The sequence below is a fragment of the Mauremys reevesii genome, linkage group 7 (genome assembly GCF_016161935.1).
Source record: "Mauremys reevesii isolate NIE-2019 linkage group 7, ASM1616193v1, whole genome shotgun sequence".
In the NCBI taxonomy this organism is placed as follows: Eukaryota; Metazoa; Chordata; order Testudines; family Geoemydidae; genus Mauremys; species Mauremys reevesii.
Window position 1 is genome coordinate 86,623,001 of NC_052629.1, and position 14,513 is coordinate 86,637,513.

Sequence of the window (14,513 nt, forward strand, 5' to 3'; positions counted from 1 at the left end):
TCCTTTTCCCCAGGTTGTCCAGCTGTCACATGAGACCTTGTAGCAAACGTGGGCTCAGCACATTGGCACTACATAACTCTCTATCTCTGGCTGCATGGACACTGAAAGTTCAGCCTTTGCTCTGGAGGAAAGTTTGAACAATATTGCCAGCTGGGTGCATGGCAGCTACTTTACCCTGAGCTAAGCCTGAGGAAATGGAAATCTTGCTGCTGGGTAAAGCTCTTTGACATGAGGATGCTCTCTCTTCCTTTGTTTCATCACGTATGGAAGGGACTCATTAACCAATACAAAGTCAGAAGAGGTCTCCAGACACCACACTCAAGCTAACCCTTCCTATGCAAAGACCCCTAGGTTGGACATGGTTCAATAGTGTTTCTTTTTCCGGTTGAACCAGGCTGCACTTGTATTTGGCACATCAAAACCTCACAGCAGCAACATTTCCCCCATGTGAGCACAGGGCTGGATTGTTGTAATTCCCTCACAGCTGGACTTCTCCACCGCTGGCAGCTTCTGCAGCCCATGTGCCCAACCAGCTTGAACTACATTTTCCACAGGAGGCCTACTATGTATTCTTGGCTGCCTATTGAGTTTTGAGTTGCCCTGTTGATTTTTGAATGGTATAGGCCCTGGCTATGCGTGAGACCTCTTTCTTAAACTTGGCCTCATGCATATCTGACTCATAGACTTTAAGGTCAGAAGGGACCATTATGATCATCTAGTCCGACCTCCTGCACAATGCAGGCCACAGAATCTCACCCACCCACTCCTGTAACAAACCCCTAACCTATGTCTGAGTTATTGAAGTCCTCAAATCATGGTTTAAAGACCTCAAGGTGCAGAGAATCCTCCAGCAAGTGACCCTTGCCACACACTGCAGAGGAAGGCGAAAAACCTCCAGGGCCTCTGCCAATCTTCCCTGGAGGAAAATTCTTCCTGACCCCAAATATGGCAATCAGCTAAACCCTGAGCATGTGGGCAAGACTCACCAGCCAGCACCCAGGAAAGAATTCTCTGTAGTAACTCAGATCCCACCCCATCTAACATTACATCACAGACCACTGCTAATAATCAAAGATTAATTGCCAAAATTAGGCTATCCCATCATACCATCCCCTCCATAAACTTATCAAGCTTAGTCTTGAAGCCAGATATGTTTTGCCCCCACTACTCCCCTTGGAAGGCTGTTCCAGACCTTCACTCCTCTAATGGTTAGAAACCTTCGTCTAATTTCAAGTCTAAACTTCCTAGTGTCCAGTTTATATCCATTTGTTCTTGTGTCCACATTGGTACTAAACTTAAATAATTCCTCTCCCTCCCTGATATTTATCCCTCTGATATATTTATAAAGAGCAATCATATCCCCCCTCAACCTTCTTTTGGTTAGGCTAAACAAGTCAAGCAGACTCATTGCTGAAGGCTCCCATCACTGCATCTCATCCTATGTGAGTAGGTGGTAGGCCTTTGCTGTGGGGGGAGGAGGGGAGAGGCTAGAGGATCAACCCTATTTCCCCTCAAATCCATCTTTTTCTGTTCCTTTAAAAAACATTTTAAAATATTGTTATACCAAGAGTGCTTTCTACTTTTGATCACTATTACTTACTTGGATAGCTATTTCCTTCCCTCCCAACATCGCATTGCCTTTTGCCCTTTAGCACCCTATCAGTCGGGACACCCATGACTACTGGAATTTTTTGTGTTGATCTTTTAGAGGGCTGTCTTTTAGGTAAACGTGTTTCAGTGCTTTTCAGATTGTTTTACTGTGATGTACAGGGTCTCAAGACCTACAGGAGGGAGGCTGGCAATGCTTTATAAACAGCATTGTTCTTGCTTCTTCTTTCTTGTTCTAGCTGTTGTTCCTGGCTCTGAAGTGCTAACAGAAGTAAAAACATGCCTTTGGTAGCCAAGTCAGCAGATATGGCTCTCTGACCTGAAAAGGGCCCAGTTCCGCTTAGGATAAGTGGCTGCTGCTCCCATGAAAGTTCTGTGGCAGCCGTGCTACTAAAGCACCCTCAGCTGACCTCTGGCCCCTACACCTAGAATCCATGTTAAGATGTACAAATAAGTGACAGTGACAGTCACATTAACACCACCCTATACTGAAAACCTACTGACTGATATGCCTACCTGCATGCCTCCAGCTTCCATCCTGGACACACCACACCATCCATCGTCTACAGCCAAGCACAGAGGTACAACTGCATTTGCTCCAACTCCTCAGACAGAGACCAACACCTACAAGATCTTCACCAAGCATTCTCAAAACTATGATACCCGCACGAGGAAATAAGGAAACAAATCAACAGAGCCAGACATGTACCCAGAAGCCTCCTGCTGCAAGACAAGCCCAAGAAAGAAACCAACAGAACTCCACTGGCCATCACCTACAGTCCTCAGCTTAAACCTCTCCAACGCATCATCAGTGATCTACAACCCATCTTGGACAACGATCCCTCACTTTCGCAGACCTTGGGAGGCATGAGGCAGTCCTCGCCCACAGACAACCCGACAACCTTACGCATATTGTCACCATCAACCATACACTGCACCATAGCAACTCTAACTCAGGAACCAATTCATGCAACAAACCTCAATGCCAACTCTGTCCACATATGTACACCAGTAACACCATCACAGGACCTAACCAGAACAGCTACAAAATCACCGGTTCATTCACCTGCATGTCCACCAATGTTATATATGCCATCATGTGCCAGCAATGCCCCTCTGCTATGTACATCGGCCAAACTGGACAGTCTCTACGTAAAAGGATAAATGGACGCAAGTCAGATATTAGGAATGGCAATATACTAAAACCTATAGGAGAACACTTCAGCCTTCCTGGCCACACAATAGTAGATTTTAAGGTAGCCATCCTACAGCAAAAAAACTTCAGGACCAGACTTCAAAGAGAAACTGTTGAGCTTCAGTTCATTTGCAAATTTGACACCATCAGCTCAGGATTAAACAAAGACTGTGAATGGCTAGCTAACTACAAAAGCAGTTTCTCCTCCCTTGGTGTTCACACCTCAACTGCTAGAAGAGGGTCTCATCCTCTCTAACTGAACTAACCTCATTATCTCCAGACTGATTCTTGCCTGCATATTTATACCTGCCTCTGGAAATTTCCATTACATGCATCTGACGAAGTTGGTATTCACCCACGAAAGCTTATGCTCCAATACATCTGTTAGTCTATAAGGTGCCACAGGACTCTTTGTTGCTTTTTACATGTTAAGGTGGGTTCCAAATCATGAAAGGACAATGTACTGCATGCTCTGTTTGGTCTCGGGTGTGTGTCTTCCCCTCCCCACACTAGGGTTGTCAACATTGTGTTTCAAAAATAGGGGTCTCTTTTCTTAGCACCCTAAGGGGGAGAAGTACGCTGTACCCATGGGAGACAGGGTGGGGGGAACTAACCATGTGGCAGTTGAGGAAACCTTCCTCCCCCTGCAGCAGCCAGGCAGTCTGGGCCACTGGGACCCAGCTCCGGAAGTAAACAGGGAAGCACTGAAGGGCCACGGTTGGGAGAGGAATGTAAAGATGCACCTGTGAGTATTGGTCACATGTTGAACAGCGCCCCCTGCTGACTCCAGCCCTTGAGGGAGGCCCTGTCTGCTTTCCCTATGCAGGCTCTGTCCGGCAGGACAAGTGGACGAGGCTGCGGGCCCTGGAACTGCGCTGAAGGGCCAAGGTCAGGAGAGGGCTGCTCTGCCTGGCACAGGGATCAGTTCTCCCAGGGTGTAGCCTCCACACTCTGCCAATGTCCCCAGCAGAAGAGCATAACCACTAGTTGGAGGCTGGTGCATCTGAAGCAGTGGGGAAGCGAGGAGCCAAGACCACCTGCACAGAGCCCTGTCTGCTTCCCCTGCTGGACAGAGCCCCCTCCTGATACCAGCCTTTCAGTGTGGCCCCAGCAGGTCTTTGTGCCCCCTGACAACCTGATTGTGCCCCCCCTTAGGAGCCTGCAGTGTAAGTACATTGGTTCAGTAAATCAAGGGACTGATTCTGCATTACTACACCATCTAGTTTTACAAACTTTCTATTATTGGAAGATGAGGTAATATGTTGAAATACAAGATGAAAGGCATATCCTGCTGATTTAGTACAGGACAGGCAATTTTCTATTTATATAAGGGATGTCCCTTGTAATATGGTAACCCTACCCCACACCCTCCCCCAGTCTGCAGAGCAGGAGTCTCATGAAGAACACTGGACAGGGCTCTCATCTTTGTAAGGAAGCAAAGGGAAGTATAAAGGACCTTGTGTGGGTTTTTTTAATGGTTTATTAACATTGCCTAAGTGAACTAAAATAAAAACAGTTATTTCAACATGTTAGTATTTTTAAAATTGGAAAAATGTGCCTGCTTTGTAGTACAGGATGTTGCTGAGTTCCCATACACAGGAATCAGGCCTAACTCTGGGAAGAGGGGGTGCTATGGAGGCAACACAGGCTCCTTTTGCGGGCTGAGGAGTCAGGTTGACATGCTAATAATGGAGTTGCATTTAGTCCTGCTCAGATGACGTGATGGTGAAAATGAGGCAGGGCCTTGAGGGTGGAGAGTGTGAGGTAGAAGGAAAAGGGGGATATTTTAGGCTGTAGGAGCCCACAGGAAAACAACAAAAGATGAAATAGAGATTTTCCTGGCTTTCTAGAACTCTAGATTCAGTGTGTCTGCCATTGTGATGAATGGGTTAGAGATGGAAAAGATACCTATGTATAACAATAGCTGTTAAGCCTCTGGAAATAGAGCTTTGACAATCAATTGGTGCTTAATTTAAAATGGCTGTTATCCACTGCAATGAATAAATGCTCTTATTTTCCATTGTGCCAAACTGCTTGGACACAAGTCAGACAGGTTATTGCTGTTTGTCTTAAATACAATCTGTGATGGTCTTGCCAAAGAAGCTCAATCAAATTGTAGCACACGCTCTGAAATTGCCTAAGACTTTTGATCCCACGTAATTTGTCAGATAGTATCATTAATAAAATTCCTCTTCTGCTTTTCCTTACCACTGAGTAGCCATTTACACACTAAAAGCCTGATTCTGCAAGGTCTTTGCACTGGGTCTATGGACTATTTTACTTACACCAAGTCTAAAATGAATCTTTTAGAATTGTCTAGGGTTTTTTTTTTGTTTTGTTTTGTTTTCAGTTATATAGTGATAATGGGAGCCAGTAGGGTTGCACTGGTGTAACAGAGAGCACAATTTGTCCCAAATAGGCCGAGTCCCTTCAATTCTAAAATTGTATGACTGACCACTAATCTGTCTCTGGAGACAGCAGCGCTGACACATGAAAACCTCTCCAGACTGAAATGCTGCTTACCTGGGACTATTCATAATGAGAATACTCCTTTGCACAGGGAGATATTATCTCATTTCATAGATCCTGCCTAGCAGAAGTAAAAAATGTTTACAGGTAGGAGTGTGTACAGTGCAGGGCAAGGTATCTACCCTCTTTCCTAGGAGCACAGTATGGTGCAGTGTGCTAGCAATGGAGGCATGAAATAAGCTGTGTTGCCTCCCTCCCGCAAAAAAAAAAAAAAAAAAGGCTACAAAAATGTGTGTATCCATGGTGTACAAGGGAAGCAAAATGTAAATCTGCCTTGGGCAATTTTAAAATGTGCCTTCTCCCACATGTAGGGGCAGTGCACTGAGGTGAGAGAGATTGACTCACGGTTCATATGAAGTGCATGTTGTCCAGGGTGGGGAGCAGGTGACAGCATTGTCTATCATGCACCACAGGAAGAACAGTGAGTTCCAGCTGTCACAGGACAGTCTATGTGTTGTGTGCTCTGATCCAGGACAGTGCTGTATGTTTTAACTCCATGGCAAGACTCTGTGTGAATGCTGTGTTCTCTGTGGCTCTTTCCCAGCATGCTTGGGGTATGTTATACTCTCATATATATTGTGTTAAAAATGTATGGCATGTGGGACTCTGCACTGCCCTTGTCTGGGTAGGGGAAACATCTGTTCTCCACTCCCACCACTGTCTCTGCATACAGGCTTTGGCGTGGTTTCTTTGATGGTGGTAGGATGGAATTGGAACTCCTGTTTTAATGCATCATTTTTAACAATGGCCTTAAGTGAATCCACTGGCCCTTTTCCCTGTGGAGAGAAGGTTGGAAGTAACAACAGCTGTGAAGGCTGCTGCCGCCTTGATGCTCAGCTAGCAGCCTTGTAGCAGAGAGAGGGCAGGAGGAATTCTCCTCCCCCGGTTTCCCCCAAGGTACAGCCAGACTATTCGGGGAGTGTGATGGGCCCAGGATCTGCCACTGCATGAAAAATGCAGTTTTAATCTTTTTAGTGTAGATGATCATCTTGATACAAGCAAGCAAGATTGTAAGATAAATCAAACCTTGACCACCAGTCTCCTGTCTTATGGTACAGCTTTGTTGCAAGATTTGCTGTCATTGACTTGGTGAGTTCAGCTGTGATTGCATGCCATGTGCAAAGCTCCTGATGGACTTGGGCATGAATTCATGATGAGAAGAGTGAGCTGTAATTCTGGGTCAGTAGAGGAAGTGAGCTGAAACTTACATTCCAGAGAGAGTTTTTTCCCTCACTCAGATATAGGCCTGGTCTACACTAGGACTTTAATTCGAATTTATCAGCGTTAATTCGAACTAACCGCTCAACCGTCCACACCAGGAAGCCATTTAATTCGAACTAGAGGGCTCTTTGGTTTCGTTTGGGTCTCCACCCCGGCGGTGGAGTGCGCTATTCGCACTTGCTAGCTCCTCTCAGGGGCTGGGTGGCTGTAAATGAACTTAGCAGCTCGGCAGCTCGAGCTACAGCACACCACTCTGATGACTGACGCTCAGTCCGAGCTTGAGCTGGGCTCTGGCCAGCCACAAATGACCCCGCCCGAATTTGATTTTTTTTTTCCTGTTGTTTGGAATCTGTCTTGCGTTTTGGTTGCACATCGGAGGCGAGGCAGCGCCTGCTGCAACGCATGCAGAGCTCAGAGCAGAGTCAGGGGCAGATCAGAGAGAGGAAAGAGGTCCCGAGTGACCGAGAAGTCAAGATCAGATCTGATGTCGGGCGTGTGGGGCGGTCTGTGCAGCGAGTCTCGCAACAAGCGGCGAAAACGCGCGTTGAAAGGTTCTCGAAGAGATGAAGACAAAGAAGATACAGCCAGGATGCGGAAAGCCGAAGATGCAGAAGGGACCGACAAGAAGGTCAAAAAAAAAAGAAGCGAGAGGGCGCGCTAAGCACGGGCCCATGCCCACGCTCGAGGCACTGCCAGCCATAGGCATGCTGCTCTGCCGCAGTGCCTGCACCCCACCAGCGGGACGTGTGACACGAGAGGAGCCTCCCTCCAATAGTGTCCCTGACCCCTGTTGCCCTATGGGGAGATGAGGAGGGGAGGGGCGCGAGGCGACCGAAGGGCATCCGAACCTCCCTCGCGGCTCCCCCTCTTAGATCTCTCATCCACCCCACCCACCGCCGCCCTACCAATCCCCGCAGACTCAGAATCAGGGAAAGGAGAAAAGGATCACAGTAAGTGCAACATTTTATTTTAACACATTTTTTTTAAAACAATATTTAATAAAAAAATTAAATATTATTAAAAAATTCTATATATTAAACTATAATATATTAAATTATATGAAGAGAAGGTTTACAAAAAATTTTAAAAAAATTTAAAAAATTTAAATAAAAAAAATAAAAATCAAAGATTAAGTTTTCAAAAAAGGGCAGAGTTAAACAATCAGTTTAAAAATGTGGGAAGCTTTACATTGCAAATACAGAACTGTGCTTGTACTACAGCATTCACCAGGGAAAGCAGTTAACTCCCAATTTGAACCCTGAAAATGGTAGGGGACTGAATGTCTCAGGAATGACCTCACCACTGTGAGGTCACCAGCTCAAATCTTAACCACTTCAGTCGTGAGCAAACACTCACAGCATCTCAGTCTTCCTGTTGCCTTCAGTGGGAACTAGTTCAGGCCCCTTATGCTGATTAACCTTAGTCCAGTTCTTAGTGAAAAGCTGTCCACCATGGGCGGCAGGTATTGTAGGCTGGGGGAGTCAGTGCCACCCCAAACAGCCTAGTGTGGCCCTGCCCATGCTCTGCCCCCAAGCCAGGCCCCCTCCTTCAGTTCCCAGTGGTCTTCCTTGTCCCAGTCTGGCTGGGGCTGGCCGGCCTGCCTCCCACTGGGACTTGGGGTGTCTGATGTTGGGGCTGTGCTGTCTGCCCGGTGCTCGGACCTCCCAGCACTCCAGGGCTGGGGCCTTGTCCCCTAGCTGCCCGGTGCTGGGGCTAGGGGCCATGGTAGGGGTGTTCTGAGCTCCTGGGAGGTACAGGGGGCAGAAGAGGAGGGAGAGAGGGGGTAGAGGAGGGGAGGGGCCTCGGGCACAAGGGAGGGCTCGGGACTAGCCTCCTCCAATGGCTGGGTCACTGGCCACCCATACTGTCCATGCCACAGTTGACCCTAACTGAAACAGTGCCAACAGGGAGTCCAACACCTGACTGGAGACTACACTGCCTTTATATCCCTGAAGGTGGCCCCTCCAGGTTAGGCACATTGGCATGGCAGTGTGGAGGAGCTTGCAGTGCAGCTCTCCATGCAGCGTCTGTTCTATGCATAAATAGAAGACTTTTTGTTCCCTTATGCTGTAAATCTGGTATCTTTCATGGGCATTGAATTCAGCAATCCCTGGAGTGTGATGGACAGGAGGGAGGCGTATACAGGCTAAAGGCAGAAGGGAATAGAACTTACGGGCCATCATGAGTGAACAGGGGACCGCAAACAAGGGAGTTTGAGAGGGGGAGAAGGAGATCCCTCTGACGAATGAGCAAGGTGCGAGTACTAATCTTGAGGTGATTCAGTTTGTTTGGCTGTTTGTTTTTTCTTTCTCTTTCAGGTTATTTCAGTTGCAGAGTCAGTTGGGATTGTGTGTCTGGGGACTGTTTGAGCCTTTGTTTCCTGGATCATCTTTGATCAGCCTCAATCAGCCTTATGCTCACCCTCCCCCTGTGTGATTAATGAGGGGGTAGGGCAGACCTAGGGGAGATGGCCTTAAAAGCCAGAGGCAAAGCGACCAAGGGGAGCTAGTGAAGTGGGGACCACAAATCGGGGAGTTTGAGAGGGAGTTTGTGTGAGGGAGTCATAATATAATCGCTATGGTTTCGAAGGGCCGCATTGCCAGTGCCAACGCTGCTTCTGTCTCCTCCACCTACACCTGTATCTAGACAGACAACCTAAGCATGGATGCCTCTACCCAGATCCTGGTGTGGATTTGCAGAGACTGTGGCCTACATTTCCCACTCACAGAAAGCCAGGCTGGGGGATCATCCAGTGTGAAAGGTGCCTGCTGGTGGAATCTCTCAGGAAGCAGGTGGGAGAGCTATAGGAGGAGGTGGCTAGGCTGAGGAGCATCCGTGCCCACAAGGAATTCATTGATAGTATTCATATGGAGACGTCCAAAGCTGAGGAAGCTATCCAGCTACAGAGGACTGCTGTCATGCCACCGGGGGAGGAGGATATGGCTCTCTCACAGGGAGGACACTGGCTGCTGGTTATTTCTGGCAGCAGGCAGTGCTCCACCCCTACTCTCAACCCATGCACCAGGGTGATGGAAAACCGATATGCTGCCCTGGCAACAAGCAATGAGGAATCATCCCCAAAGGTGGAGGAGGAGAAGCCATGTATCCCCAAAGCTGGGAGGATCACAACCACCACTCCCAGGAGGGAACGTAGGGTAGTGGTTGTTGGTGACTCTCTTCAGAGGGTGACGGAGACACCCATCTATTGCCCTGACATGGCATCCCAGGAGGTCGGATGCCTGTCAGGGGCCTGTATCTGAGATGTTATGGAGGGATTGTCAAAGATCATCCAGCCCTCTCACTACTACCCCATGCTACTCATCCATGTGGGCACTAATGATACTGCGAGGTGTGACCCTCAGCAGATCAGAAGTGACTACAGGGCTCTGGGAGTAAGGGTGAAGGAGCTGGGAGTGCAGGTGGTGTTCTCTTCGATCCTTCTGGTCAAGGGTAGGGGTCCAGGCAGAGACAGATGCATCCTGGAGATGAATGCCTGGCTGTGAGGATGGTGTTGCTGGGAGGGCATCAGCTTCCTTGACCACAGGATGCTGTTCCAGGAGAAGGACTGCTAAGCAGATGGGGTCCACCTATTGAGGAAGGGAAGAGCATATTTAGATACAGACTGGCTAATGTAGTGAGGAGGGCTTTAAACTAGGTTTGAAGGGGGCAGGTGACCAAAGCACACAGGTAAGTCAAAAACATGGAGATCTTGGAGAAGGGTTGGATTTGCGCAGAGCATTGGCTATTATAGCAGGGATAAGGGAGAGACAAGAAGAACGGGGAGGTGGGGGGAATGTCTACACTCCAGGATTATTCCGATTTTACAGAAACCGGTATTTGGAAACAAATTATATAAAGTCGAGTGCATGCGGCCACACTAAGCACATTAATTCGGCGGTGTGCGTCCATGTACCGAGGCTAGTGTTGATTTCCGGAGCGTTGCATTGCGGGTAGCTATCCCATAGCTATCCCATAGTTCCTGCAGTCTCCCCCGCCCATTGGAATTCTGGGTTGAGATCCCAATGCATGACGGGGCAAAAACAGTGTCGCGGGTGATTCTGGGTAAATGTTGTCAGTCAATCCTCCCTCCGTGAAAGTAATGGCAGACAATCATTTCATGCCCTTTTCCCTGGATTGCCCTGGCAGACACCATAGCATGGCAACCATGGAGCCCATTTAGCCTTTTTTCACTCACACCGTATGTGTACTGGATGCTGCTGACAGACGCAGTACTGCAGTGCTACACAGCAGCATTCACGTGCCTTTGCAAGGTAGCAGAGACGGTTACCAGCCCTATTGCACCATCTGCTGCTTTGGAAATTGGCAATGATGGTTACCAGTCCTATTGTACCATCTGCTGTTGTCATGGGTGCTCCTGGCTGGCCTCGCTGAGGTCGGCCGGGGGCGCATGGACAAAAATGGGAATGACTCCCCAGGTCATTCCCTTCTTTATGTTTTGTCTAAAAGTAGAGTCAGTCCTGCTTAGAATATGGGGCAAGCCTACTAAAGAACGAGAGAGGACAGCCGCTCCGGGTCAGAGCCCCAGACATCCCACAGAAATGATGAGCTGCATGCCATCCTAGGGGGTGCCCCTACAACAACCCCACCCGTTGCTTCCCTCCTCCCCCACCCCTCCTGGGCTACCGTGGCAGTTATCCCCCCATTTGTGTGATGAAGTAATAAAGAATGCATGAATAAGAAACACTGACTTTATTGAGATAAAATGAGGGGGAGGCAGCCTCCAGCTGCTATGATATTCCAGGCAGGACTGAATCTCCATTAGTCATTAAAGGGTGGGGGGAGAGGAGCGCAGCCTCCAGCTGCTATGATATTCTAGGCAGGACTGAATCTCCAGGAGACAAAGCTTAAAGAAGGGAATGACCAGGAGTCATTCCCATTTTTGCCCAGGTGCCCCTGGCTGACCTCACCGAGGCCAGCCAGGAGCACTCACGGGATGATGACGACGGTTATCAGTCCTATTGCACCGTCTGCCATCAGGGAGAAGAGAGGAGGGGATGCTGATGTTTAGCGCTGCAGCACCCCGTCTACCAGCAGCATCCAGTAGACATACGGTGACATTGAAAAAAGGCGAGAAACAATTTTTTTCCCTTTTCTTTCATGGGGACGGGAGGGGGGAAATTGACGACATATACCCTGAACCACCCGTGACAATGTTTTTGACCCTTCAGGCATTGGGAGCTCAACCAAGAATGCAAATGGTTTTTGGAGACTGCGGTAACTGTGTGATAGCTCGAGTCCTCAGTCCCCACTCCCTCCCTCCATGAGCGTCCATTTGATTCTTTGGCTTTCCATTACGCTTGTCACGCAGCACTGTGCTGAGTCCCTGCTGTGGCCTCTGTCTATCATAACCTTGGAGATTTTTTCAAATGCTTTGGCATTTCGTCTTCTGGAACGGAGCTCTGATAGAACAGATTTGTCTCCCCATACAGCGATCAGATCCAGTATCTCCCGTACGGTCCATGCTGGAGGTCTTTTTGGATTCTGGGACTGCATGGTCACCTGTGCTGATCGGTGCTCCACGCTGGGCAAACAGGAAATGAAATTCAAAAGTTTGCGGGGCTTTTCCTGTCTACCTGGCCAGTGCATCCGAGTTCAGATTGCTGTCCGGAGCGGTCACAATGATATACTGTGGGATAGTGCCCGGAGGCCAATACCATCAAATTGCGGCCACATTAACCCTAATCTAACATGGCAATACCGATTTCAGCGCTACTCCCCTCGTTGGGGAGGATTACAGATACCGGTATTAAGAGCCCTTTATATTGATATAAAGGGTTTTGTTGTGTGGACGGGTGCAGGGTTAATTCAGTTTAACACTGCTAAATTCAGTATAAACGTGTAGTGTAGACCAGGCCTTAGATGTCTGTATACTAATGCAAGAAGTATGGGGAATAAGCAGGAAGAACTTGAAATGCTAGTAAATAAACACAACTATAATAGTTGGCATCATAGAGACTTGGTGAGAAAATATGCATGACTGGAATATTGGTATAGAAGGGTACAGCTTGCTCAGGAAGGATAGGCAGGAAAAAAAGGGAGGAGTATGTAGGGACAAAATTAGAAAGGCCAGGCACAAAACGAGATCAAACTACCTAGAGACATAAAGGGTAACAAAAAATATTCTACAAATACATTAGAAGCAAGAGGAAGACCAGGGGCAGGATAGGCCCGTTACTCAGTAATGGGGGGAAAAACAATAACAGAAAATGTGGAAATGGCAGAGGTGCTTAATGACTTCTTCAGTTTTCACCAAGAAGGTTGGTGGTGATAGGATGGATGTCTAACATAGTGAAAAAGAGGTAGGCTCAGAAGCTAAAATAGGGAAAGAACAACTTAAAAATTACTTAAATAAGTTAGATATCTTCAAGTCACTAGGGCCTGATAAAATGTGTCCTAGAATACTTAAGGAGCTGACTGAGGAGATATCAGAACCATTAGTGATTGAAAAGTCATGGAAGACGGGAAAGATTCCAGAAGATTATAGTGCCAATCTATAAAAAAGGAAATAAGGACAACCGGGGAATTATAGACCAGTCAGCTTAACTTCTGTACCCGGAAAGATAATGGAACAAATAAGTAAGCAATCAATTTGCAAACTTCTAGAAGATAATAAGGTGATAAGTAACAGTCAGCATGGATTTATCAAGAACAAATCATGTCAAACCAACCTGATAGCTTTATCTGACAGGGTAACAAGCCTTGTGGATGGGGGGAAGAGGTAGACATGGTATATCTTGACTTTAGTAAAGCTTTGGATAGTGTCCCACATGACCTTCTCATAAACAAACTAGGGAAATGCAACCTAGAAGGAGCTACTATAAGGTGGATGCATAACTGGTTGGAAAACTGCTTCCCAGAGACTAGTTATCAGAGGCTCACAGTCATGCTGGAAGTGCATAATGAGTGGGGTCCGCTTTTGTTCATATCTTCATCAGTGATTTAGATAATGGCATAGAGAGTACACTTACAAAGTTTGCAGACATTACCAAGCTGGGAGGGTAGGATTATAATTCAAAATGATCTGGAGAAACTGGAGAAATGGTCTGAAGTAAATAGGATGAAATTCAATAAGGACAAATGCAAAGTACTCCACTTAGGAAGGAACAATCAGTTGCACATATACAAAATGGGAAATGACTGCCTAGGAAGGAGTACTGTGGAAAGCGATCTGGGGGTCATAGTGGATCACAAGCTTAAATATGAGTCAACAGTGTAATGCTGTTGCAAAAAACCTGAACATCATTCTGGGATGTATTAGTAGGAGTGTTGTAAGCAAGACACGAGAAGTAATTCTGCCACTCTACTTCACACTGATTAGGCCTCAACTGGAGTATTGTGTCCAGTTCTACATTTCAGGAACAATGTGGACAAATTGGAGAAAGTCCAGAGAAGAGCAACAAAAATGATTAAAGGTCTAGAAAACATGACCTATAAGGGAAGATTGAAAAAATTGGGTTTATTTAGTCTGGAAAAGAGAAGACTGGGAGGGGACATAACAGTTTTCAAGTATATAAAAGATTCTTACAAGGAAGAGGGAGAAAAATTGTTGTTCTTAACCTCTAAGGATAGGACAAGAAATAATGGCCTTAAATTGCAGCAAGATTGGACATTAGGAAAAACTTCCTAACTGTTAGATTGGTTAAGCACTGGAATAAATTGCCTAAGGAGGTTGAGGAATCTCCATCATTGGAGATTTTTAAGAGCGGGTTAGACAGACACCTGTCTGTCAGGGATGGTCTAGATAATACTTAGTCCTGCCATGAGTGCAGAGGACTGGACTAGATGATCCCTTGAGGTCCCTCCAGTCCCATGATTCTATGATTCTTTGTTAGGTTTGGATATTAATAAAAGGTGCATTAAGAAAGATCAGAGACAGGGGTGGGACCGTTGCCCCGAGTTGGAGCGCAGGTTAGCAGTGATGGAAGCTGTGCCCATGAGG

General features: G+C 47.1%; 1 protein-coding gene across 3 annotated transcripts in view; it reads left to right on the plus strand.

The window, feature by feature from the left end:
* Positions 1-14,513, plus strand: part of SLC6A11 (solute carrier family 6 member 11) — a 220,377-nt gene that overhangs the window by 11,632 nt on the left and 194,232 nt on the right. The window contains exon 1 of one of the 3 annotated variants that reach the window (XM_039481698.1): positions 3,932-3,969. The exons of 1 other annotated variant lie outside the window; for it this stretch is intronic. The gene's annotated coding sequence lies outside the window, so the exon portion shown is untranslated. Of the gene's footprint in view, positions 1-3,931; positions 3,970-4,193; positions 4,231-14,513 lie in introns of those variants that run through there. One more of the 3 variants, XM_039481697.1, reaches the window with a different exon arrangement.